This window comes from Sphaerodactylus townsendi, linkage group LG09 (assembly GCF_021028975.2).
Source record: "Sphaerodactylus townsendi isolate TG3544 linkage group LG09, MPM_Stown_v2.3, whole genome shotgun sequence".
Taxonomy (NCBI): Eukaryota; Metazoa; Chordata; class Lepidosauria; order Squamata; family Sphaerodactylidae; genus Sphaerodactylus; species Sphaerodactylus townsendi.
Window position 1 is genome coordinate 43695391 of NC_059433.1, and position 27404 is coordinate 43722794.

At 42.5% G+C, this 27404-nt stretch overlaps 1 protein-coding gene across 6 annotated transcripts in view; it reads left to right on the forward strand.

Annotated features, from left to right (window-relative positions):
* Nucleotides 1–27404, forward strand: part of DLGAP1 (DLG associated protein 1) — a 388995-nt gene that overhangs the window by 52219 nt on the left and 309372 nt on the right. The window contains exon 2 of one of the 6 annotated variants that reach the window (XM_048508637.1): nt 2603–2702. The exons of the other annotated variants lie outside the window; for them this stretch is intronic. The gene's annotated coding sequence lies outside the window, so the exon portion shown is untranslated. The remainder of the gene's footprint in view (nt 1–2602; nt 2703–27404) is intronic. 6 annotated transcript variants of the gene reach the window in all.

Sequence of the window (27404 nt, forward strand, 5' to 3'; positions counted from 1 at the left end):
TCATTGAATTAAGTAGTACTCTTAACGTAGTGGTGGCGAACCTATGACACTCCAGATGTTCATGGACTACAATTCCCATCAGCCCCTGCCAGCATGGCCAATTATAGGGGCTGATGGGAATTGTAGTTCATGAACATCTGGAGTGCCATAGGTTCGCCACCACTGCTCTAACGTGTTTTACGCTTAGTTATAACCACTAATACGATCAATGCAGATCACCATTCATGTGAAGGGTGGGAGGAATCATCTTTTCATAACTTTATGTGAAGTATATATGTGTGAGAATGTCTGAAATCAATGTAAAGATGATGCTATGACTCTTTCCATATCTTACATGGCAAACATGCATCTGGCCAATACCTGTTGTGTTTTATAAACGTATCAGATTACATGAAAGCTCCTCTTGAGACACCCATTTTAAATTAAAATACTGTTGCTTTATGAAGCAATACTTACTGTTTCTTAATTTAAGTTTCTGTTGGTAATCAGTCAAAACCCTTCCAAGTTTGAAATTACATGAACCAAAAAAAAGTTACTGAAATGACCTCTATCTGATTTCCAGCTAGATTCCCTTGAGCCAAAGCATTACCTCATATATTGGCCATGAATTTCAGTCAGCCAGGTCTTCTCAGTTCCTTGATTCTGTTGATTTGCTAACCGTGCATAATATGTAAGAATATTCTTATTACCTATGACCTTATTTGGAACACTTTGCTAGATATAGTTCCATCAGTAAACATGGTGCTTCTCATAGAAGCTTTCAATCAAATGTATGTTCTGGTGTTACTTTGCTACTTGTGTTAGTCATAGGTTTCCATGTAGGAACAATGAATAATTATTATGCTATTGAAGAACAGTGTTTCTTTTTCTTCCTGTTGTGACACATAGCATCCTATTAAAATTTATTGTGACTTTCTCTAAGAGCTTGATTTTAATATTCTTATGCTCATGATGCTGAAGGAAATCAATTTTTTTGTATAGTCTTGCTCAGGAATCTACCAAGTTCACAGATTTTTTTTTTCTGGAATATAAGACACACTTCAGACATGGTTGCATGGGTGAAAGATATAAACCTTAGCCACGGACTTGGGATTTAATTAAAGCTTCAGAGATAGTATCTCAGGAAATTGGGATCTTTGGCTTGTTACATGTAGGAATGCTATGAACTTGAGAAAGTTCTGATGTTCAATAGCAAGTTGTTTGATATGCCAATTTTTGCATAATTGAGAGTCCCTTTGATTGCAGTGACAAGTTCATAGTTTAGGGCAATACTGTGAGCAGTTTTGCATTTTCAGTGTCAGTGGCAACATATAACATAGTGGTTGGTTGTGTAACTGTTGATCATGCATGCTTCATTAGCATGCCCAAGGTCATCATTGAATGTTGCTTTTAAAAAGCAGATAATTTAGATTGTTCGTACTGCTTTTATGCCTGTACAGTTGATGGCATTCCTCCATCTCCTACACTTTCCTTTCCTCCATCTCCTACACTTTCCCAGGACATTTATCCTTTGTTTTTGTTCAGTATTTCCTACAACTTCAAACTTCTGCAACTAAGAGATCTTCAGCCAGTTTAATTTTCACTTTGCATCAAATAACAGTTGAGCGAGAACAATTACAGAAATGGAGTGGAGGAAGGGTTACATCTTCTCCTCCCATACACATCAGCCCAAACTGAATCTGGACACCTTGCAGTGTCTGGACACAAATTGCCCCTTGCAATTTAAAGTTTAGTAAACACTTAGAGATCTGTTCCTAGATCTCCAGTCATCTGTGTAGTTTAGTCATAAAAAAGCTCTATTCAGGTACATGATTTCTTTTAATAAGAAAATTAACTAGACATAGCATTCCAATAAAACATCTGGTAATACATTAATTTAAGCTGAAGTTAATTAGAAGCTGCAGTTTTTGTCACAAAAGTTCAGTGACATGAAACAGTTCTAAATTTTTCAATCCAAAGCTTAGTTCCTGAATATCTCTGCCACCAGGGTCGTGTTATTTACCTGAATCAAGAATATTTTATTTAAAATTTTCTATTTATCAAACTAAAAGGCATCAGCATCGCAAACAGAGGCCCTTCCGCACAAGCCAATAAACCAGGGCTGGGGATGGAAAAAAATTCATTTTGAGGGGGGAATTTTCATAGCTCCTGTCCCTAAAGTGAGGCTGCCTGTGTTAAGTCCCCCAAAAACAGGTTTTTTGAGAAAGGAGCAGCCGCGACTTACTGCATCTGCCATTGCTGATGGGGAAGGGACAGCCTCGATCGGCAGCTGCCACCTTCCCTGGACCTTGTGAGACCTTGTTACAGGCTCACGAGGCCCTTGTGGCAGGCATCAAAGTGCTACTTAGTGATGTCAGGTGGGTCACCCTGACATCACTGGGAGGAAGTCCGGGCAGCCTATACCGCTCTCCACCACTTTACCAGAGCCAGACGTGTTGTATTAATTTAGGGTTTAATAGATGGGAGGGCTTTCAGTTACTTCTCTCGGGCAGCAAGTGCACTATCCGCAATTCTTTTTGTAAATGCTCGGTTGCAGCCACTCGTGAGCGAACTGTTGGCCAGGAAGTGCTTTAATCGGCTGCACTTCTCTTTGTTTTTGAAGGTCCCACCTTGCAGCTGCATAACCACACAGGGTCATAGGAATGCCTCACAGCAGTGGGAGTTCATGGCTGCCTGTCCACGTAGCTATGCAGCAGTGGGAGGTAAGATACCAAAAAAAGGACACACCTCTGTGCGAAGGCATGACAGCAACCCGCATTGTTTCCACGGGCTCTGTTTACTGCCTGCAGAGACATGCGAACGTGAAAACAGGAGAGCTGGTTACTTTATCCTGACTGCAACCCACTCTGCCTGTGCGGTGCATAAGGGTTCTGTAAGGAAATGGGAAATAGGATAACAAATTACTACTGCAGAGATGTGATGAGGAAATTTGTGGAATTTAAGGCATCACAGTAAAGAAGACTGAAATATTAGCAGATGTGAGTTAGACTGGTTTGTAGAAAAGAGACGATGTTTAAAATCAGTGCTGTACTAAGAGAAGTTAGGGATTGCAGTTTCTTAGGGTGATAGTCTTTGTATGTAAACATACTTATGATATCACAAAAACTATATTGCAGCCAGTAGAACATAGGACAGAGATTGGGTAGAGTAGTCTAAGAGTAGTATACCAACAGAGGATCATGTGTCAAAATATTTCTAGACTGTATCTCCTCAGACTGTATATGGTGTTCATGTGTCAGTACTTCTCCATGGGGAGGATATCTCAGCAACACTTTTTAAATATGATGGCATTTCCTCTCTGCTTAACCTACAATTAACCACAGATAACAAAGACCTAGCCTAACTATTCAATAAAAAAGCTTAGTGATTCCCTGCTCCCCATACACAGACAAGCTCCCCTAACTTTGCAAATGGCCTCTCCTTTCTCAGATTTTTCCTCTGCACACACAGACTTGCAAACAGGGTCTCCTTTCTCACCCCATCTCTCCAAAAAACACACAGACAGGCTCCCCTAATTTTGCAAATGAGCTGCTCAGCTGTGGCTTGACAAAGTTTATCTTGTGTTCCCAGGTAGGAAGTTCTTCAAAGTTCATCACAGGGATCTAGTCCTGGTAAGGAAAAGCACATTGTGTGTGTGTGTTGGGGGGGGGGGACTATGGCTTCCTACAGCTAGGAAGTGTAGTCCTTAGCTTCTGGGAGGAGCTAGAATCTGCCCCCTCCCATATGGCCATGGACCACACTTCCCAGAAGCCCTCGCTTTCTCTGGTTCATCATTAGGAATACACTGCTCAATTGTATAGTAAGATTATGCCTACAGGCAGCAGTTTTAGTTTGAATGTCTGATTGGATTATTGATCCACAAAGAAGGAGTATAAAGTTGAAACAATGTTTACTAAAGGGGGAATGAATAATTATGTATGGACTAAAAAGTAACTGAGAACAAACCAAAAACAAGATGTACTTTTAGACACAGCCTATTAAAATATGGTTTCAGAGCAAAGTAAAATGAAGCTCACCATTCTCATTGCTCTCCTTGTCACTTACTTCATACTGTGATATTAATATAAGGAGAAAAATAGAAAACACGACTATTGAGAGTATGCTGGATAGACAAGGAAAAATGAAACCCTGGCAAATAGCATTCAAGAAAGAAGGAAGAATATTCCTTGACTCTTATAACATCAGATGATTGCAATACTGAAAGAGCAATTAAAAAAGAAGGGGGACATTTGACAAGACACTTGCCAGGGAAAATTTACAGACTGTTGTTACAATGTGATATAGAAGCAGAACAAGTGAAAAACTGCATGATAAAACGGATGCAAAACCTGGGGGAAAATATAACTATGAAACAGTGGGAGAGGCTTTGAACTAAATTAATAAAATTTTCTGAATGTCATATGCTAATAGAAAATTGATATAAAATGTTTTAGATGGTATATAGCACCTAAAGATATAGCCAAAGTAGATGAGAGTTATAATGCAAAATGTTGGAAATATCAAAATACCGATTCTTCTTTTTTCCATGTGTGGTGGGCATGTCAGTGCATAATGAATTGTTTAAATTTATGGTGACAGCAGCTAGAATTCTATTTGCAACAAGATGGAAAGCAGACCACCACCCAGATCTTATGGAATGGGGATCAGGTTAACAGAATACTCAGCAATGGCAAAGGTAACATGTTTGGTGCAAGCTAGATTCTTCACAGAGTGTGAAAGAAGATAGAAAGCTTTTTTTAATTATATTGAGAACTTGGACAGTTATATACATTAATGATGTATAATTAGAGTCTATAAAGACTACATACAGATAAGGATAAAGGATTGAGAATGCATAATCATTTCTTAAGACTTTAAAATTATTGTTGGAATTTAAGATGTATGCAAGCTTCAAAATGATTGTGTTCGATTTTGATTTTATGTTAAAATAAAATTTTAAAAAGAATTCTGTTTAGGAAAGAGGTTAAGAAAGTAAAGAAGAAGACAATTGAAAGCAGTCATGGATTGAGCCACATAACATTTTTGGCTTGACTGGTATTGTCATGAAACAGTTGAAGGGCAAGGCATTCTAGATTAGATGAGTGTGTCAAAAAATCTTGAGGAGGAGGAGGAGGAAGAGGAGTAGGATAGTTTGGATTTATATCCTTCCTTTCTTTCCAGTAAGGACACTCAAGGCAGCTTACTAAAGTCCTTCCCTTCCCCTCTCCACAAGAGACATTTTTGTGAGGTAGGGGGGACTGAGAGAGTGCAGAAGAATTATGACTATCTCAAGATCATCCAGCAGGCATCATGTGTAGGAGTGGGGAAACAAATCTAGTTCACCAAGTAAGAATCCACTCGTGTGGAAGAATGGGGAATCAAATCCAGTTCTCCAGGTTAGAGTCCACTGCTCTTAACCACTACACCAATTTAGTTTCCTCAATAGACAACATAAGCCAAAATAATGTGCTTATGTAATTATTAATTATGTAAAGACAATACATTGTATACTGCCCCAAGGGGATAATGCTGCCTATCTAGCAGCTAAGACCAGAAAGTACTTTTTAACAACTGAAATTAGGGTTGCTACTAAAATCTTTTTCAAATCCATGCAGTATTCTTACCAGTTCAATCTGCACATTGTCTCGGCAGCAAATCCCACCGGATTCACGCAGGCTTTACTTCCCGGCACGGCATGGCTATTAGACTTGAACGCATGGAACGTTGACTGCTCCATCCTAATCAATTCTTTGGCCCATCTTCCTAGAAGTGAATTTATAGGTCTCAGCCATGCTACCAGAGCAAACCTTTTACCTAGACATACCAGCATCTGAAACTGAAAACTTGAATGCAAAATATATGTTCTTTGCAAAACATTCTCCCCTGCATTATGTGATGAAACTGGTGGAAGAATCCTAAAAAGCAGGATCAACTCGTACGAACTCTTTCCAATTAAATGGGTTCTTTGGCTTGTCTCAGAACATTATATATGGGGACATTATAAAGCACATGCTATCCAAACATGGTGCAGGAGAACTGTGGATGACTCTCCCAGTGTCTGTTATTTAGGAGCGTCCATAGGTTTAGGGAGCAAATTTAATGAAATAGTGCCATTTCCCTGATTTAAGACTTTTACTTCCATCCCATGGTTCTGATAGTAACTTTGAAGATGATTTAGGTTTGGGTAGTGGCATGAAGGGAAAGTTTATGTGAACTATTCTTCAGAGTAACTGCCTCAATCCAAATGGTGTTTTTAAGAAGTCTGGAGATCTCTTCAGGATGTGGATATGGTATGATCTAACCTGGTCTCATCAAATCTGAGAAGCTAAGCAATTGTTAGGGCTCAGCCTGGTCTGAATGGGAACCCCTGGGAGGAAGACTCAGATGAAGAAGAGGGGACAGTATTGGTTCCAGATTCTCAGGCACTACCTGTAGATGCAGACTGAGCAGCCAGAAGTTCCTGCAGGACCAGGTCCCCAGGTTCAGGCAGAGCATTCAGGTTGGGATCCATAGCCAGGTCCAAGCTCTGAGATTCCCCAGCAAGAGCTTAGCTCTGAGACTCTTCAGCCCCTTGATACAGAGCCAGAGAGGACCCTGACAGCTCCCTCGCCCCCCACTATGTGCTAGCTTACAGCAAAGGAGACACAGCAGCAGGTTAGCAGCTATGGGGTGAGCTAGAGTAGATACAGAGTCTTTTCAGGAGCCAGACTTGAGTAACTCAGCTGCAAGAGGTTATTACACAAGGGTCTTGGAGGCTGGCTGTAAAAGAGAGGTTGCAGTTGAGCTAGCTTGTGGCAGCAACGTTGTGGTTTAGTTTGCAGGTTAGTGTTTCTTGTCTTGTCTGGATTCCTTGCTCTATGCACATTAAACGTCTGAACCTGCTAAAACCTGTGTGTGGTCTATGCTTGGTTCCTGCGGGCCTGTCTATGACAGCAGTACTTGGATGGGATAATACCAAGGAAGTTCAGGGTTGTTATGCAGGAGAAGGCAATGACAAACTGCCTCTGCTTCTCAGTTGACTTGAAAGCCAATTGATGGGGTCACCATAATCTGCTGAAACTTGACAGCACTAATGTATCCACACAGGTACTCATGTAGAGATCGATTTATGGTTTTCTTGTCCTGTGTCTGATTTGACCGACAGGTTACGAGAGAGCCAGCATAGTATAGTGGTTTAGAGAAGGTGGACTCTAATCTGGAGAACCAGGTTTGATTCCCCGCTCCTCTACTTCAACATCATACTCTTATCTGGTGAACCAGATTTGCTCCTGCACTTCTACATTCCTGCTGGGTGACCTTGGGTTCGACACAGTTCTTTGGAACTTTCTCAGCTCCACCTACCTTATAAAGTGTCTGTTGTTAAGAGAGGAAGGGAAATGAGGTTTGTAAGCCACCTTGAGTCTCTTTACATGAAGGTAAAGTAGGATATAAATCCAAACTGTTCTTCTCTTCTTAACACATTAATGGGGAGCTACTAAAGTGAATGTAAGAGGAAGATTGTTGACATGTAAGGACTGCAGAAGAAATTACTCTACAGTAGCAATGGAAAAAATTATTACATTCCTAGAAGTCTTCATTAAATTCCTAGCCTCAAAATAGCTAATGTTTTTTTCTGAGCATCATCATCAAATGTTGAAGAGAATAGGTGACATGGCTTTTTTTTGAAGCCCTGCTATATATCAGTCAAGGACCATATCTAGACATGTTGCTGGGAGATGTACCAGTAGAATCATTTTTGCAGAAATGAAGCTATTTGTTGGTGGCAGCAGCTGGGGGATGGTATTTCAAAGCCATAAGTGTGATCAGTATTTCTACTTAAGAGAATAAAAGAGTGGAATCATGTTAAAACTTATTAAACTAGCCAGTTCATGACAAATCTAAATGGTAGGTCCTTGTAAGTTATTAGATATTATTTTGCTGCCATGTGCATGAAGATGTATATAAAATCTAGTAAATCACAGGACTCCTCCTGCAAATCTGTCTGGATTAATTTTCTGCTCTGTGAAGCACAGCAAGAGAGACAGTGAAGCTGAATGACATTTTACACAGTTTGTGCTGCCAGCCCCTTCATGCCTGTGGCAGTGACTGAATCTACAGAAGTGGGCTAACAATGGATCAGCAGAATTGATTGTGTAATTCTTTCTTAAGGTTTCACTTTCTGGAACTTTTTGTCATTGTTGGAAGGCGCAGTAAAGGAATCTAGCTTATTTTTGTGTGTAATATCCACAGTGCAATGTTGTGGTTAAGATCGGAGGACTCCAATCTGGAGAACCGGGTCTGACTCCCCTCTTGTCCACATGAGCGAAGGACTCTTATCTGTTGAACTGGATTTGTTTCCTCACTCCTACACAGGAAGCCTTCTGGATGACCTTGGACTAGTCACGGTTCTCTCTGAACTCTCTCAGCCCCACCTTCCTCACAAAGTGTCTGTTGTGGGGAGAGGAAGGGAAGGAGTTTGTAAACTGCTTTGAGACTCCTTACAGTTGAGAAAATCAGGGTATAAATCCAAACTTTCTTCTTTATTTAGGATTGATACTATTTCTTGCTGATTCCTATGATCATATAACTACTGAATCTCTAAAAATATATGGAGGCCCTTGTATGTGTCAGTGGAATATGTAATTATGTTATAAATGCTATTTACATGTAGGTGCATCAGATATTGCTTATGACATCGCACCACTTAGTTATATAGCAACAACAGCAAGACACTCAGTTATTTTTTGTGGTAGTGGACAGCTCCCTCTGCCTGGAATAGTGTGTGAATGCTGAAACGATGAAGTCAGTCTGAGTAATAAGCAAGGTGCTTAAATATTTTTAGTGGTTAGTAAATTCCACTGAAATAAGTGAATATATGTTTCCATGTGCGTGTGTTTAAGATCAAGATGCTAATGAATTTTATGCATACCTCTGTGAAAGGCTGCATGGACGAAAGATCAGATTTTTGTGATCAAAATGTTACAAATTCATGTCCAAAGAATGACCGTAAGTACGTAGTTTACATCCAATATATATGCTAAGAATCTACTATAAGAATATGGATTTATGAATAAAAAAATATGATAATCAGTTGTTTACTAACTTATCTGATTACATCCATGTTAGATAACTGTAAAGTGCTTTGTGTGGGGCTGCCTTTTAAAACTATCTAGAACCTTTATTTACTGCAAAATGCAACTACCAAGCTGCTGCAAGTCTTTGCACTGAAAGATCTGTGCTGACTGCTTGAAAGTTTCCAGGTACAGGTGACATTGCTGGTTCTCAAAGGTCCTCAATGACTTGGAGATGGGGCACTTGATAGACTGTCTCTTCATGTACTGTCCAGCCCACCTCTTAAGTTCTTCCTAATATCTGCTCTCTTATCTCTCTGCCTGCATAAGGGAGGTGGGTGGTAACCAGTGAAAGCACCTTTCCAGTAGCAAAATCCCAACACTTGTCCTTGAGGGTTGCCTGGCTCCTCAAGGTTGTGCAGGTGCCAGGCAAAAGCATTTCTTTTTACCATGCTTTCAATTGAGGGGTTTCATCCTTTAAGATGTTTTAATAGTTTTAATGTAGTTTGAGAATTGTTGGATAGCCCAGGCTACACTTAGTAGCTAAGCAGGATCAACCCTGGTAAATATTTGGATGGGAGACCTTCAAGGAATACCAAGGTTGTGGTGCAGAATCAGGCAACTACTTCTGACCATCTCTTGCCTTGAAAACCCCACCAAGAATTGCCTTGACTCAGATGTGACAAAGAAATTTTATTTCAAGTTGTCTTTATGCCCTTGGCTTATTTTTAATAATTTATTTTAATATTTATAATTCTTTCTTACATTTTTATTAGTTCAAGCATATCTTGGAAAAGTGATGTGTACATTCTCTAAGCATATAATATGACTAATTTTCTAGTATTTTAGTATACTAGTATATTTTAATATCTAGTATTTTCTAGTATACTAGATGCTGCACTAAATGAAGCTTTCTTCCTTGAAGATATACAGAACTGAAGCAACTCTGTAATGAAATGAAATAGAATTAAACTTGATATCTTGAATTTCGGGGGAGGGCGATATATAAGTGGAACAATAAAATAAATAAAAAATTAATGAGACTGCATTATAAGTACAAGCCTGAATTTTTACTTTCTTCTTTACATGGAGTTGGTCATAATGAGCTAGTCTTTATCATTGTATTTTCATTTGTACTAAAGTCCAAAATTTAGGCATTGCAAATAATTATATGCTAAGAATCTATCTATAGCACTTATATAGTCTTTAGAAACAGGCAATGTATATAAACACATTGGACACAGTGTTGTATGGATTGATTCTGTGTTGAGTTGTGACCGTTGTGTATTTCCACTTTTTTTCCTTGACAAATTACAAAATCAGTTTGCATATGAATGTATTCCGTTTATTAATCAGAAAGATAATGTGCTTAAATACAGTCAAGCAATAATTTATTTTCTTTGCACCCCCTGCTGTGGAATAATTACCTATGTAAAGCTAATTGGGCAGAGTACCTACACAAAGAAAATACATGAATAAAGTATTAGGATAAAATATTCAGTCATTAATGCAACCTTCTCCCACTTCCACATTTAATTTTTATAAAACTTTGTAGAAATATCTAGTCTTTATATAAATAAATCTTTCAGATGCTGCATGTGAGTTATGTTGAGTGAATTCAATTTTTTTAAAATGTAGTAATTGAATTATGAGTTCAGCCCTGTATTTGCTTTCCAATTAAATTTTCAGGAGAGTCATTCACTGTTGGTATATGGATCCTTTCTGAAACAGTTACCAACCGTTACTGTGCCAGTGATGCATGTGCTTGTAAAGGGAACAACTTTTTAACAATATTATCTTTTTAGATGCTTGCTATTTTGTTGATTAATTGTTGTACCACTTCTTTTAAAGAATATATTTAATATTTCTTTTACTGAGAAGCTCCAGTGAACTGGGTAGCTCCACTGTATTATAATGTTAGCTATACTATTTTCCATCAAAATATAAAAGTGTGGTCAGTACTGTTGTGGTGGAAGAAAAAGTTGCCTGCTTCCATAGTAGAAAATAGTCCCAAATGTCTGTGCACATTAAAGTTCATTTTTAAATGCAGTCTTCATCAAAACATCATTCTTTGCATTATTAAACATGGTCTAGTGATAAAGGAACAATTTTAGTGCCTTGAACGACTATCGGCAAAACTTACCCTTTTCAGTTGGCACCATTCTTTCCCATTGAAAAAATGACTAATGGAGCCGGAAAAGGCTTTTCAAACTCTGCAGAGAACTCCTCAGGCCTGTGCAGAAGCCGCTTAAGAGTGACAGGGGTGAGGTGGGTAGTAATCATGGACATGACTTTTTAAATTGCAAAACTATCCTCAATTGTGGCATGTCAGTGGTGGAACTCTCCTCCCATTCTGAAATTATGGGCAGCTAATATTTACTTTTAGGTGATAAATTATTTCTGTTTTCTTTATCTAGGCTTTTGATTTATTTGTGTGTGTATGCATGACTTCTTGGCCCTTCCGTTCTGCATTCTGGCCTTTGATGCTGTTTTATTATTAATTATTTATTAAAATGTTTTGATTTTCTGTGGAAGTCTTAAACATATGGTTAAGAGGCAAGGTATATTCTTTCATAATAAAACAAATGCATTTATTACAATAAGTTTAAGCAATCCATGTGACCAGACTAAATACAAAGGAATGCGACCAGGCTCTGCTGCTGTAAAATTCGCAGGTCGGGCCTGCTTCTTTAGACTGAGCCATGCTGAGATTTTCCTGAATTCTGAAAACATATAGGGCTGCTTATTTGCATTCTAATAGCCACATTTTTCTTTCAGCTGATAGTAAATTCATGAATTTAGTTTTAGCCTAAATTTAAAGATTTATGAGCAGAATAGCTTGCCTTTTGGACTCTGGGGACTTTTGATTCCTTTCTAGTCTGATTCTTTGATTTAAGTAGTTAACTTTCTCTTCAAATAAACAGGTTGTTGATAAGAAGTGAGTATTTCGAGGAATGTTGTTATTTTTAACTGGATATTTCATAACAATGTTGCTGTGGGAGCAAAGGTTTCCAACTGTTGCCCTCAGTGGATGGTGAATAGGTTGACATCTGCAATCAGAAATCCCATAATGGCACTGTTGCTCAAATGTCTGCGCTTTGTTTAAGGGCACAGCTGTGATAGATCCATGGCTGCATCTCCTGGTATTTTTTGTTTTAACTAAAAGCAACTGGGAGGCAATTTGATTGGACAGCACTTTGAAGCCGGGTTTTGAAATATTCTCCCACCTTTCCTCTTTCCCCTTCATTGCCATTTGCCAGATAACAGCTCACAAGGATGTGGGATTTTTGTTAGTGCTTACTGGAAAAAAGGTTGAAATTGGATACCTTCCAACATTGCAGTTATTTGTGTATGGAGATAAATGAAATTCTGCCATCCATACACAGCTACCAGAGCAATCTCAAACTGGAGAGATCTCTAGCCACTGACTCCTGTGAATACATCCATTGGGCAGAAGCAATTCATGTGGTACAACCAATGTTTGTTAGCAGTAGGTGCCATGGGGGAATGACAGTGGACAAAGAGTTTCTGAGAAGGGCACCATCCTGCTGAATAGCTAGTGAATGACTAAGTGTCCATTGCATTCATACATCACCAACCCTGTCCCCTTTGATCACTGTTTATTACTGTCTGCCCCACTGTGTGATCTGCTACTGCTCATGAATGTGTAACCACAAAAGGTGATCGATGGCTATGCCTCCTCCCCAACTTCCTCTTTTTGTGGTATTTATTTTGTTATCTGAAGTTGTAGAAACTCGATCAAAGTGAATAAACTAGATCAAAGTTGTAGAAACTAGATCAAACTGAAATAACCATCTAAGAGTGAAAAGCAAAATGGCACTTTCATTATTCATTGAAAGTGCCATTCTGGTTTTTACCCTTAGATGGTGATTTTCTACATCTGTGAACTCTGAACAATTCAAAGAATAAGGCTCAAGTGTCTGTACTTGGAATCTATATTGTGTGCTGGGACGACAGTGGTCCCTAAGTAAATGGGTGTGCCATAATGAACACTGAAATAGTATTTAAAAACAAAATGCACTATTTTCAGGGTAGCTATAATATTGAGAATACTGTTTAAATATTTCACTACAGGTAAGAGAATTGGCACAGATTTTCAATACGTGAAAATTACTAAAATTATTTTGTGTCAAAGGTAGCATACTTTAAGAGTGTAATTTGTAAGTTCCAGGGGCCTGCTTAGTAGTTCTATTTCTGACACTGAAACATCTTTTCAATATAGCTATGTGTGGGAGCAGTGAAGGAACACTTTTCTACTGTGTAATTGTTCTAGCCTTTTTATGTGACTTTCTCCATCCTGACTTAATCTTTAGAGCCACTGCTATCATTTACATATTCCCTCGGAGGCTGTCACAGGTAATGTGGGATGTGAAGAATTTCAGCATTTTTCTTTATAGTCCATTCTGTTCTGAAGGCCAAAAATCCAGCCACCAACCTTGCTGAAGGATGGAGAGCCTGCAATGGTAATAATAGTGAGCATATTTTTCCTCAGTGTAAACACATTTTAATTGCTTTCCTATGACTAAACTTATTTTAAAGCATTATCTTTAGCCCTACGTATCTTTTAAATTAAAAAAGAAAAAAGGTATGTCTAAACACTTAGCAAACAGAGGAAACCCCAAAAGCTACATAAAATGTGATGAATAATCTTAACATTATTATATAATGTTCTTATGTTCTTATGTTCTTATTATGTGATGCTGTACTATACTTCTTACAACATAAAGATATAACTGCAGTTGCAGCACCCACTGCCACAAGTCAAAATATTGCAGATTCTCTGTCACTGTCAGAGACCCTTATTTAAGCACTGCTTTTGCAAACAAACAAACAAAAAGAACAGTATGCCCTGCATTGGGAAACATAGAACTTTGAAAAAAAAATAGCATTTATATTGCTCTGGATAGCTATTAGCTTGCCTTTTTGTAAAGTTGAACCTGCCATTTTTTCAAAGTTCTATGTTTCCCAGTGCAGGGCATACTGTTTTTTTTTTTTTTTTACAAAAGTGGTACTTAATAAGGATCTCTGAAAACAATAGAGAATCAGAAGGGTGGGGATGGGGTGGGGTGGGGGGCAGGACAGCAGGCACTAGGACCCAGCAGAGAAGATCCAGGAAAATGTGACAAATTAATTCCCACATCTCCTTTGTTTTTTATGTTGAACTAGCAGGACACCTGTGCTTCGCTATGCATACTTCATCACAGGCTCTCTATGAATTTCAGGGTGACATTCAACATACTTCTTTACAGCCTGTTTGTGAACTTTGGGGTGACATGCAGCATATTTCATCACAGCCTGTCTGTGGACTGATAGGTTTGTTTTCGCATATTTTGCAGCAGCTTTCTGTAGTTGTCTTTTTCTAATGCAATGTGTTATTGTTCTCTTTCACCTGGTGGGCTCCAAAAGACATCATGTGGAAGCAGCCGTTGTATTTTCGGGATGCAGAAAGGAAGTGTTCTGCCATTGGATGCTGATGAGTGAGAAGGCTGTGAAGAGGTTTAGGGTAGGGTTCAAGGACAGGGAGCTGGACTGTACCACCACTGCAACACATTCCTGGGGACTCATCCCGCCACTTCAGAGCAAGACACCAAGCACAGGGTGATCAGAGGCCGAGAGCAGTAAACTTGTCTGCACAGTAATCAATCTGATGTCCATATGCAAAACCCCACAAATGTTTAGTATTCCAAGGTGATAGTATAGTTTGTAATCTATTTTGATTGTATTTGTCTGTAGCGGTGTTGTTAACGCGAGGGTGGGTGGAGGAGTACTTTTTCACAGCCTGTCTGTTAACGTTGGGGTGACATTCAGTATGCTTTTTTGCAGCCTGTTTGTTGAAGCTGGTGGTGTTTAACTGTCACCCTTAGAATGTTCGTGCAGCATGTCTGTGGACTGAGGGGTTAGTTTGCCCTTAGAATGTTCATGCAGATGGCCAGAGATGAGCAGTGAAAACAGTAAATGTGTAATAACTTGAGTAAAACTGAATATTTCGAAAAATTCTTTCTTAGTGAGCACCTAAACCATATAATGAACCGGCGTGCCAAATTTCAACTTTGTCGGTTCGGTGGTTTTTGAGTTCTTCTGATGAGTCAGTGAGTCAGTCAGTGGTATTTTGTGTTTGTAGGTATAGATGAAGTACAGATTTGGGACCACTGGGCATAATCCAGACTGGTGTTTCACTTATTGTTTCCATCCAGAGGTGTACTGTCATTAAAAGGCACATAGGGCAAGTCCCAGGCTCTGCACCCCCTCCCACAGTGAGACGAGCAGTGGGTTGACAGGTGAGTGGCCAGCCTGCTCGCTATCACTTTAGCAGCTGCACTTCCAAGGTGCAGGCAGCCAGGGCCAGCAGCAGCCTGAGCAATGGCCACATGCAGCTCTGTAAACGAAAAGAGACAAGGGGCAAAGCGGTCTCTCAGCTGGGCAGGCTGCCTAGGCCAGGTGTCAGCTGATGAACAAGCAGGAGGGTGAGCTGCTGCTTGCTCCTGGGTGGGGGGTGGGAGTGCAGGGGGGACCACTCCAGTGCACCCACCATTTGAAACTTTAAAGTAGCATTTGGGTAATCTGCCCCTTCTGTCCTCCATAGATCTACTATGGTTTCCATTCTAGAGATATTCCATGAACTTCATTGAAATCCCAAACCTCTATAATGATTTTATTAAAATATTATTTTTATTCACATTCTCAGTGGAAATGCATGGGGTGGCATTCAAGGGGTAGCAGTTGGGAGAGATATATATCTCAGTGGAAATGCATGGGGTGGCATTCAAGGGGTGGCAGTTGGAAGAGAGAGATATCTCAGTGGCAAGCAAGGGAGGGGAGGGAAGGGGAGGGAGTGAGAGATATATATCTCAGTGGCAAGTTGGGAGAGAGATATATATCTCAGTGGCAAGCAAGGGAGGGGAGGGAAGGGGAGGGAGTGAGGGGTGGCATGCAAGGGAAGGGAGGGAGGGGGAGGGGCTCTGGCATCTGGACATGGCTCACCCACCCTAGCGGAGGAAGGTGAAGGGGAGGGAGGAGGTGGCATGGAAAGGAAGGGGAGGGAGAGGAGGGAGGGATGGCATGCAAGGGAGGGGAGGGAGAAGCGGCCCAGCATCTGGACATGGCCCACCCACCCTAGCGGAGGGAGGGGGAGGGAAGGGAGAGGTGGTATGCAAGGGAGGGGAGGGAGTGAATGGGTGGCATGCAAGGGAGGGGAGGGGACCCAGCATGTGGACATGGTTCACCCACCCTAGCAGATAGAGGGGGGAGGGATGGAGGGAGGGGTGCTACTTAATATTCTTTTGAAATGTAAGAAGCTTCTAAAAGCTTCTTGATGTGTTGATTGTGAACCACTTCTCTCTTTTTACATTGCTTTTTCACTACAGGCAGTAATATTTCTGTCTTTAAAAAATTAATTTCCAATAGGACTGATTATTTTTCCCCATCTCCCCTGCAGATCAGTAAAGTATTCACTTGATACGACATTTGAGAAGCAAAACAATAGGGATTAACTGACAGTATATCCCGTTGGTTAATCAAAAAAGTACATATTTTTTATTCATCACCAATTCAAGGGCTTGACAGTTATTGGAATGTTAAAAACAGATTTAAAAAATTGGAAACAGTGGGCATCCTACCTACACATTTTTTTTGAAATATGGGTAAAAAGCTGTTCAAATCGGATACAAATAGCTAGTGGCAATCCTTGTAAAACCAGATTGTGACCTATTTTATTTTGTGGCCTTGAGAAAAATGATGGGTCTGTAGGAGGTGGGAAGTAACAATAGATTAACTTGGCAAACAAGCACTGACGGCCAGTTCATATGTCACAAGTGTGCTTTAGTAACTGCCAAAACATATGGACAAAAATTGTACCTCTAATCAACTTCCATGTTAGATACTCCGAATGTGTTGGAGAGGAAAAGTTGTATAGCAGATTCTATGTTTTGTGTATTCACAAAAAGTTATTCAAATATAACATAACCTAAAAAAAAACACCTCTGGCTGAATTTCCCTGTCCCCCTGCTGCCACCGAACTCCTGCAATTGCCAAACTCCTCCCTACTGCTCCCACACCACCGTCCCCACAAAAAAACCCTCCAACAAATATTTTCCTCATCCTTCGAGCAGCGCCGGCTGGCAGCACACTGGGGGAGGGCATTAAGGCCATCCTCCTTCCCAAACCTTAACCCTGCCCCCAGTTCGTTCCTAGTTGGTACTGCTTGGAGGATGAAAAAAGAAGGAATGGTGCCTGAGTCATCTACCCTCTCTGCCCCCCCTAGTTCTGCCAGTGGCCATGCCCCTACTGTGGTGTTGGTAGGGTATTGGTAGTTTGGTATTAGTACACTTTGGAACAGATGGGGAGGTGATGAGGAAATCTGTATCCAATACTCCTATCTAATAATTTCCTGAACCCACTGATTGTTTACTGTCTCTATACATCCTGGAAAAGACTTAAATGACCCCCAATGTTGTAGTCAGGCAGATGAAGACTTAGAAGCAGAATTCCTGTCTTGCTCATTGTAATTGAGTTGGTACTACCAGACTTTATTTCTGGTTATGAAGGAAAAAGAGGTCCTCCCTGGTCTGAAAGGTCTGTAATTTTTGGACTTGTAACTGGAACAAAAGAAGTATGATTCTTTGCCCTTCTGGTCCTTGTGTGCAGAAGAGGAAGATGACCTTGCCTTTTTCTTCTCCTTCATCTCTACTAAGGCTGCATCCCCAAATAACAGTTTACCAGAAAACCTTTCAGCTGACAAGTTAGCCTTACTTGACCTTCAAAGCTTTGAGCCACAGGTTCCTGTGAACCAGCTTTGTCACTGCCAGGGACCTGGCGCAGAACTGCACTGCATCCTAGGATGGATCAGCTATGAATTGAGACAAGTGTTGATTTTTTAACAGGAACCTCTTAAGTGCAACTGAAGCCAACTTTGGTTCCTTTGCCAGATTGTCAGCCCAGCTTATGGAAGCTCTGGCAAAACTGGAAAGCAGTGCTCTGATAACCAAGGATGCTGTTTCAAAGGATTTCTTAAGGGTGATCTAATTCTTCCAATCAAACAAGTCTTTCAAACCATTTTTGGCCATCCTTTGGCAAAATCATTCCCCAGTTCAAGGCAGTTATGGGGCCGTTGATGAGGGAAACCTTTAAGAACATAAGAACAAGCCAGCTGGATCAGACCAAAGTCCATCTAGTCCAGCTCTCTGCTACTCGCAGTGGCCCACCAGGTGCCTTTGGGAGCTCACATGTAGGATGTGAACGCAATGGCCTTCTGCGGCTGTTGCTCCCGATCACCTGGTCTGTTAAGGCATTTGCAATCTCAGATCAAAGAGGATCAAGATTGGTAGCCATAGATCGACTTCTCCTCCATAAAGCTGTCCAAGCCCCTTTTAAAGCTATAAAGGTTTGTGGCCATCACCACCTCCTGTGGCAGCATATTCCAAACACCAATCACACGTTGCGTGAAGAAGTGTTTCCTTTTATTAGTCCTAATTCTTCCCCCCAGCATTTTCAATGAATGCCCCCTGGTTCTAGTATTGTGAGAAAGAGAGAAAAATGTCTCTCTGTCAACATTTTCTACCCCATGCATAATTTTGTAGACTTCAATCATATCCCCCCTCAGCCGCCTCCTCTCCAAACTAAACAGTCCCAAACGCTGCAGCCTCTCCTCATAGGGAAGGTGCTCCAGTCCCTCAATCATCCTTGTTGCCCTTCTCTGCACTTTTTCTATCTCCTCAATATCCTTTTTGAGATGCGGCGACCAGAACTGGACACAGTACTCCAAGTGCGGTCGCACCACTGCTTTATATAAGGGCATGCCAATCTTTGCAGTTTTATTCTCAATTCCTTTTCTAATGATCCCCAGCATAGAGTTTGCCTTTTTTACAGCTGCCATGCATTGAATTGACATTCCCATGGAACTATCAACTAAGACGCCTAAATCCCTTTCCTGGTCTGTGACTGATAGCACTGACCCCTGTAGCGTGTATGTGAAGTTTGGATTTTTTGCCCCTATGTGCATCACTATACATTTTGCTACATTGAATTTCTAATTGGTGCCTGAGTCTGGAGTCTTTAATTCATCCATGGCCTCTTCCATCAAGGTGCAGTGGTGCTAGAAATAGCATTCATGGAATTCACATATATCAGGGTAGCCAATTTTATGACCTCTAGAAAACAATTTGGAGAAGGACAGCATTGGATGGATTGCTTAAATGCTCTTGTATTATACTGCTCCACAAGATCAGGCGGCACTATGGAGCCTACATTGTTCATCTGGAATTTGAGAGTAAAAATGACTTTTTTCAATAAATGCTGAAAAGGCTTACTGAAAGTGTTGTGGGTCATCCCCTGGAGAGTGCTGAGTCCTCAGGGGATGAGCAGAGTCCAATGATCCCAGACCAGGTTGGGAACCAGCAAAGGTTGGGCTTGGAGCAGCCAGGGCGTCCTGCAGACTTTACAGGGTGAATAACAAGCAGGTCAGGATTCAGAACCAGAAGTGCCTCTAGAAGTAGGTTGTACATTTTATTTTATTTTTATTAAACATCCAGCCAGTGGTGGGATCCAAAAATTTTAGTAACAGGTTCCCATGGTGGTGAGATTCAAACTGTGGTGTAGCTCCAATGGGGCTGGGCGTGGCGTGGCCGGGCATTCCAGGGGCGGGGCATTCCTGGGCGGGGCTGTGGCAAGGACGCAGCTGCTGCGCCGGTCCTTGGGCAGGAAACGAATGCACGCAGGCCCAGGCTGCCATGCACGCCGGTGCACCTCCTGCTAGACTGCTTCAAGTTCTGCGCGCTACTGCTGAGAGGAGGGGTGTAACTAGGGCAAAAATCACGTGGCAAAATCACCAATTAGTAACCCCCTCTCGGCACACACAAATAATTAGTAACCTACTCTCGGGAACCTGTGAGAACCTGCTGGATCCCACCTCTGCATCCAGCCCTGCTCCAGCTGCAGAGACTGCATATGCCTAGCTCACCTGAGCCCACATGTCAAAAGAGGCAGCAACACAGGGAGGTTTTGCAAGTTAAATGAAGAAGCATGTGCCTGCCAGCTCAAAGAAGGTTTCTTCTGCAGCAGAGGTCAGCAGAGTCTTCAGAGGTTGAAGCCTAAAGTGCTGGAAGATCCTATATTAAGTAGGTTCACAGAGCAAACCACCTGGATGCAACAAAGCATGTGACCGCTACAATGTTTCCTCTGACTTGTTGATTCTGTGCAGTCTGACCCTCGGATTGGACTTCTGACACTGAAATTGCTTGATGGACTCTTGGGCTTGATGGACTCTTGCATGCCACCCCTCCCTCCCCCCTCCCTTGCATGCCACCCCTCCCTCCCATCCCCTCCCTTGCATGCCACCCCTCCCCCTCCCTCCCTCTTCCTCCGCTACCCCTCCCTCCCATATTAGAAGTACATTCCAGACTCAGCTAGACTCAGCTGTCTGCTGTAACTTGATAACTGTAAGGAATTCCAACGAGGCAGAAATAAAAGGCTTTTGGTTGAAAGACCGTTTATTCAGACATCTTAGAAAGCTCACACACACGGCATGCCAGGAATGGGGCTTCCCGCTAAAACTACAGGTTATAACATCCCCTGTCCCATCCCCCTCCCGGTGTCTCCAGCCCCATTCTCATCAGAACGGAATTCTCATCTTGCTCTATGAGATAAGCCCTCTAACAGTGTGGTTGCCGCAGATTCTGGCCCACCGCCCGAGTCAAGGAATGCAGTCAAGGCCAAACGACTGTGAAGAGAATCAGCATTGCTGAGATCTTTACATTCTGCCTCTCCTAAGAAGAAACCCTTCCCCCCCTGGCTTCAGTGGAAAGGCACGATGAAAAGCAGAAATAAGGGAGGGGGCATCGATATTTTCCGAATACACCCATTGATTATGACCGGAAGAATACCCCACCCAAGAAACCAAATACTGCAAGCGATTGCGATTAAAGCGAGAGTCCAGAATAGCATCAATTTCATAGTGCTTGTGGCCATCAATTATAGTCGGCAGGGGTATCTCCGGAGGGTCGTGCCAGGCATCTGAAACGGGAGCCTCCTTGAGCAGACTGGAATGAAAGACGGGATGGATATTACTTAAAGAGTTAGGCAGTTCTAAATGAGCAGTAACATCATTAATCACTTTTGTAATCCTGAAAGGCCCCACGAATTTCTTGCCAAGTTTTGAATATTTGTGAACGTCTCTAAGGTTTTTAGTAGACAAATAAACCCAAGCCCCAACACGTAAAGGAAAATCAGAACGATGTTTATCCGCCTGAAACTTCTGTGAGTCCTTGGCTTGCTGCAAGGCAGTCTGGACCGTCTTCCACCCCTCAGCCAGGGATAAAATCCACTGCTTGAACTCCGGAGGATGTAGCGCCTCCGTGGGCAGTTGGGGCAGTGGTGGGAAAGAGTGACCAGACACAATTTCAAAGGGGGTCTTTTGTGTACTACTATGAACGGCGTTGTTGTAAGCGTATTCCGCAAATGGGATCAACTCGCACCAATTGTCTTGATGGTAGTTAGTGTAACAACGTAAGTACTGTTCTAGAGTCCTGTTCGTCCTCTCTGACTCACCGTCACTTTGCACGTGGTAGGGGGCGGCAACTGCCGGGGTGGTTCCCAACAAGTCCAGGAAAGCCTTCCAAAATTTTGAGATGAATTGGGGCCCGCGGTCGGATACCACCTTGGAGGGGGAGGAATGTAGGCGATAGATATGCTGGATGAACAGCCGTGCCAATTTAGGAGCGGAAGGAATGGTGGTGCATGGAATGAAATGTGCTTGTTTGGAAAACAGATCCACCACCACCCATAAAACTGTGTTTCCCTGACTTTCCGGCAAATCCGTAATAAAATCCATCGAAATAACCTCCCAGGGCCGGGAGGCAACAGGGAGAGGTTTCAAAAGTCCATGGGGTTTTCCTGGAATGGATTTGGCCTCTGCGCAAACCGTACACCCCTTGATGTAAGCCTCAATGTCTTTGCGCATGGCGCGCCACCAGAACTGGCGACGGGCCAGATGCAGCGTTTTTAGGAAGCCAAAATGTCCAGCCGACCGGGCATCATGGCAGGCTGCGAGAACCTGCTTGCGAAGGGGGGGAGGCACGTACCAGCATCCCCCACGTTTCCAAACGCCACCCTCCAAACGTAGCTGGGAGTCTCCTTCCTCCACTGGCAGTTCACGGAGCCCCGCCTCCTCGAGTTCCTGCAGAAAGGGGGAGACGATGCTGGGAACGGGCGAAGGGGGAGGATAGGTGGAGGTCTGAGAACGAGTGACAGCTAAGCCCAACTGGGAGGGGGAGAGCACGGTGCGTGGGATATCGTGCAATGAAGAACCAACCCCCTCCCCGGGAAGGCGAGACAGCGCACCCGCCCGCTTATTGGTTTTACCAGGGCAAAAATGGACTGTGAAGGAGAAGCGGGAGAAAAAATCAGCCCAACGTAGTTGCTTGCCAGCGGACATTTTGAGGGGTGGATAGAGGCGGCCCAGTTATTGTGATCCGACCAACCCCGGAAGGGGTGTTTGGCCCCTTCAAGCCAGTGGCGCCAAGTGCATAGAGCCACCTTGATAGCAGCAGTCTCCTTATCCCCTACGGTCCAGTTGAGTTCAGGACCAGAAAATTTTTTGGATAAGTAAGCACACGGAACAAGTCTACCATCTTTATTTCTCTGCAAGAGGGCTGCACCGAGCGCCTTGTCCGATGCATCCACGTGAACCACGAAAGGAAGGTCGGGGTCTGGGTGTTTCAGAATGGGTTCGGTAGTGAAGGCTGATTTCAGACGCTGGAATGCTGATTGACATTCATGAGACCAAGGGAGGGGAGTCCCGGGTTTAGTAGCCTGGGAATCCTTGCCTTTGGTGCGTAAGAGATCAGTGAGTGGAAGGGCCAGTTCAGCAAATTGGGGTATAAAATCACGATAGAAATTAGCAAAGCCAAGGAAGGATTGTAATTCCTTTCTGTTGGTGGGGGCAGGCCATTGAAGGACTGCTTCTATCTTTGCAGGATCCATTTTTAAGCCATCGGGTGAGATCCGATAGCCCAAATAGTCTATGGAGGACTGATGAAAACAGCATTTTGACAATTTCGCGAAGAGGGAGTTGTCAAGTAACCGTTGCAATACCTCCCGGACAAGAGTTTCATGCTCTTCCATAGTTTGTGAATAAATCAAAACATCATCTAAGTACACGACAACCCCCTTATATAACAAATCTTGCAAAACTTCGTTGATGAGGGCCATAAAAGCTCCGGGTGCTCCAGCTAATCCGAATGGCATTATTAAGTATTCATATTGTCCAAACTTAGTATTAAACGCTGTTAAGTGCTCGTAGCCCTCTGCAATTCTGACCCTGTAATAAGCCTCTCTTAAATCCAACTTTGTAAAGATCCGGCCTTTGCCTAGCGCATCTAAGAGATCTTTGATTAATGGCAAAGGGTATTTATTGGACATGGAGACAGCATTTAATCCACGGTAATCAGTACAAAGTCTCAAGGAACCGTCTTTTTTCTTTACAAACAGAACAGGGGCGGCATGGGTGTGTTTGGTGGCTCGCCGTATGAAACCGCGAGCTAGGTTTTTATCTAAGAATGCACGGAGTTCCTTCTCTTCGGTGGGGCTCATGCGGTAGATTCTACCCTTGGGTAGTTGAGCTCCGGGCTGAAGTATAATTTTGCAATCGGTATCCCTGTGGGGGGGTAATTGATCACACTCTTGCTCCTGAAATACCCTGGCTAAATCTTGATACGCTTGTGGGATATCTGTGGGATTAGAAGTCACTGATGTGTGCAAAGCTGTGGAAGCCAGCGGTTCAATGTCATTTGGAGGTGGGGTCCCCCCCCACTTCATGTGCTCCCCGCAGGGGGGATCAGTGAATTCTAGAATTCGTTCTTTCCAAATGATATTTGGCTCATGTAATAACAGCCATGGCATGCCCAAGACAATGGAGTGTTTGGCCACTGGGGCAAGTATGAAACTAATCTTCTCCCAATGGTCAGCGCAACGGAGAAGCACGGGTTGCGTTTTGAATCGGGCCGGCCCTTCAGCTCCGAGTGGGCTGCCATCCATTTGAGTAAACGGGATAGGCTTCACTAGGGGAATTCGGTCCAAGCCAAGCTCCTCAGCCACTTGTGGCCGCATTAAACAGTGGGAGCAGCCAGAATCAACGAGGGCGGAGGCTAAGATACGCGTATGCTTAGCAGGGTTGGCTAAAGAGGCTTGAATAGTAATGGGCGCGCTGCCTTCACTCACCGGATCTGGAGTAGGGCCTATGTCCGTGGGCGCCGAAGAGAGACAAACCGCCACTTCTGCCTAGCAGTCCAATCTAGGACACAAAGTTTTGTCCTGGGATTATCCTCATCTCCAGACCACTCTGCCTCCTTTCAGAGGTGCAAACCTCTGACCGGTCCAAAAAGGATTTCTCCAAGTCCATCTCACTCTTAATGTCCTTGAGACAGCGTGTCTGTTTAATTGCTTTTCTGCCCCAAGTGGGGGGCGGGCAATACATAGTGTCTTCATCCTCTTCCTCTTTTTCTGTTTCACAGTCTGGGGTGGGAGATGGCCTGGCCCATATTGCAGGGGGAGCGACAGCTCTTGTTCCCATACTTCCCACTGATCGCACAGTTGCACCAGGGATTGTGCAGCTGTATCAGGGGTCTTGCAGGGGTGTGTGGTCTCCCTCCTCACCAGCAAAGCTGTATCATGGCTCAGTGACATTTCCATACCCATTCTTCCTTCCCCTTGTAACTTGGACAGTAGGGGGTATGACCAACTGTCACTGAATAATGGAACCCCACTGAACAGCAGAGACCTTCATGATAAGCTCCAATCCGTTGTTTTCTATGTTATCTGCTGTGGAGGTTTTGCAGTATTGGTCAATTCACAGTATTTTTAAAAAACGGAGTTAGTTTTCTGGCTGAATAGTTCTTTTTTTGAAGCCCATCTCAAGAGACTGAGCCCAAACAGGTAACTGAAAGCCCCCTATTTGGTGTGAGCCTCAGTAATGGAATTAAATGTAATTTCTGAAATAATAGTTTGTAAGTATAGGAGAATATATAAAGCACATCTTATTACAAAACAAGAGTTGTTTACCTGCAGAACATAATTATGTTTTAAGGATATCTTCCTTTATACTCTGCAATTCATTGGCTGACCAGAGAGAAAATCATTTTCCTTCATTAGTGACAACTGAAGAGGCAAAATGGATAATGAAAGACTGACATAGCAAATCAGACTGAGCAGTTTAATTTGGTTGTATACAGAGCTAAGGATAATTGGGAAGAAACACAATAGGGCTTAATTACAGGAGAAATAAGTTTTTTAACTAATAGAAAAGTATGTTTGTGTATCTCAGTATCAATTACATATTGAGCTGTATTCCACAAATCAAATAGCAGTGGCTCTTTTTAGGTCTTTCTCTTTTCCCAGGCGCCTCTTAGGTTCAGTCTTTCTTATTTCAATATGGGGATTATAACATTGGCATAACTAACTGCTATAAGGATTATTGCAACAGTGTGCATGAAATTCTTTGATTGCTTGAAATGTACTTTTGGTATTGCAGAATAGTTTATTAGTAGTTTACAGTGTAGTTTATTAGTTCTGTCCTCCCCCTCCAATATTATGAGAGAGTTTACTCGTTTTTGAGAAGCCATCTCTCAGAAGAGGATGCCTTTTCAGCCAGTACTTTGATTCATGTTTTAAAATATAATGTAAATTATTCTGAGCTCCTATGTATTTATTTATATATTTATATATTAATATATTAGATTTTAAACCACCCACCTCTGAAGGGCTCTGGGCGGTGTAGGCCAAAGCAACATTTCATACAATAAAAATAAGTTAAGTTAGAACAATTTACAAATTCTATAAAACATAGCAGCATTAATACAGCACAATAAAGCACAACAACATTACAAAAAGTACGACGCCCAATCCCAAGGCCGGGAGGGGACAGCAGTGCTAAGTAGATGCTATATTGGGCATGCCAAGGATGGAATAGCATGCAACACAAGGGCATCCTGGAGGGGGAATCCACGGCCGGCCTCACCAAAGGCCCGGTGGAACAAAACCGTTTTGCAGGCCCTGCGGAATTCACCAAGATCCCACAGGGCCTGCACATCTGATGGAAGGGTGTTCCACCAGGCAGGGGCCAGGGCCGTAAAAGCCCTGGCCTGGGTAGAGGCCAGCCGCAACATGGAGGGGCCAAAGGCCACCAGTAAATAGGCCTCTGCCAATCGCAGAGGCCTACCAGGGACATATGGGGTGAGACGGTCGTGAAGGTATGAGGGTCCCAAGCCGCGAAGGCCCTTAAAGGTTAATACCAACACCTTGAAGGTAACCTGGAATTCCACTGGAAGTCAGTGTACTGTAGGCGGTGCAACACGGAGGTGATATGCTCTCTGAACGAACCACTCACCAAGAGCCACGCCACCGCATTCTGGACCAGTTTCAATTTCCGGATCAGCCGCAAGTTACAATAGTCCAGCAAGTTAGAGCAAGTTACAATAGTCCAGCAAGTTAGAGCAAGTTACAATAGTCCAGCCTGGAGGTGACCATTGCATGGATCACAGTGGCTAGGTCGGCCTGGGAGAGATAGGGGGCCAGCCGTCGGGCCTGGCGAAGATGGTAGAAAGCAACCTGGGTAACATGGGCCACCTGGCTCTCCATGGAAAGGGAAGAGTCCAGGCGGACCCCAGGTTGCACGCCAGGGAAGTAGGGGTTAGAGACACCCCTTCCAATACCGGCGGCTGAAAATCCAATATGCACCATTGTAGTTAAGTGTGTCCACATCATTTGAAAATCTTATTCCGTTCATTACTCTGATTATTAATAATAAATATTAGAAGATGTGACAAGTCAAATTCATGTTACAAGCAAATTCATGTTACAAGCAAATGTGTTTAATGATGTCCATTTCCCTTTTTAAAACAGAAGATCATTTTGAGGGGAGGGAAGAAGAATTCACAGAGAAGCTCCAAATAACCTCCCTGGTCTAACTTTTTGCCCTGATGGATTGCAAATTCATGAAATTAATGTTTTGAAATCAAATCAATCAATTAATTTTAAAAAACAGGTAGTGGATAAATCTTCACAATTAATGTTGACAGTAGTGTACAAAACTGCCAGAACAATCTCCACATCAGCTGTTACACAGTATTATGCTGAATATTTTGTCCATGGTATTTTTTTCTTGAATCTAAATGAAAATGAGGAAAAGCCAAAGGTTATGGTGATCAGTTTCTTCCTTTTATGTTCAAATTAGACGTTTGTTCAGAGCCTTGTTTTGAATGTATTCCTGTTTGTCTGAATATACTTTCAGAATTTTGTTCTGACTAATAGCATTATTCACAAACCAGTTAAGTTGGAATAATGCCTCTAGCTGATTTATAGTACATT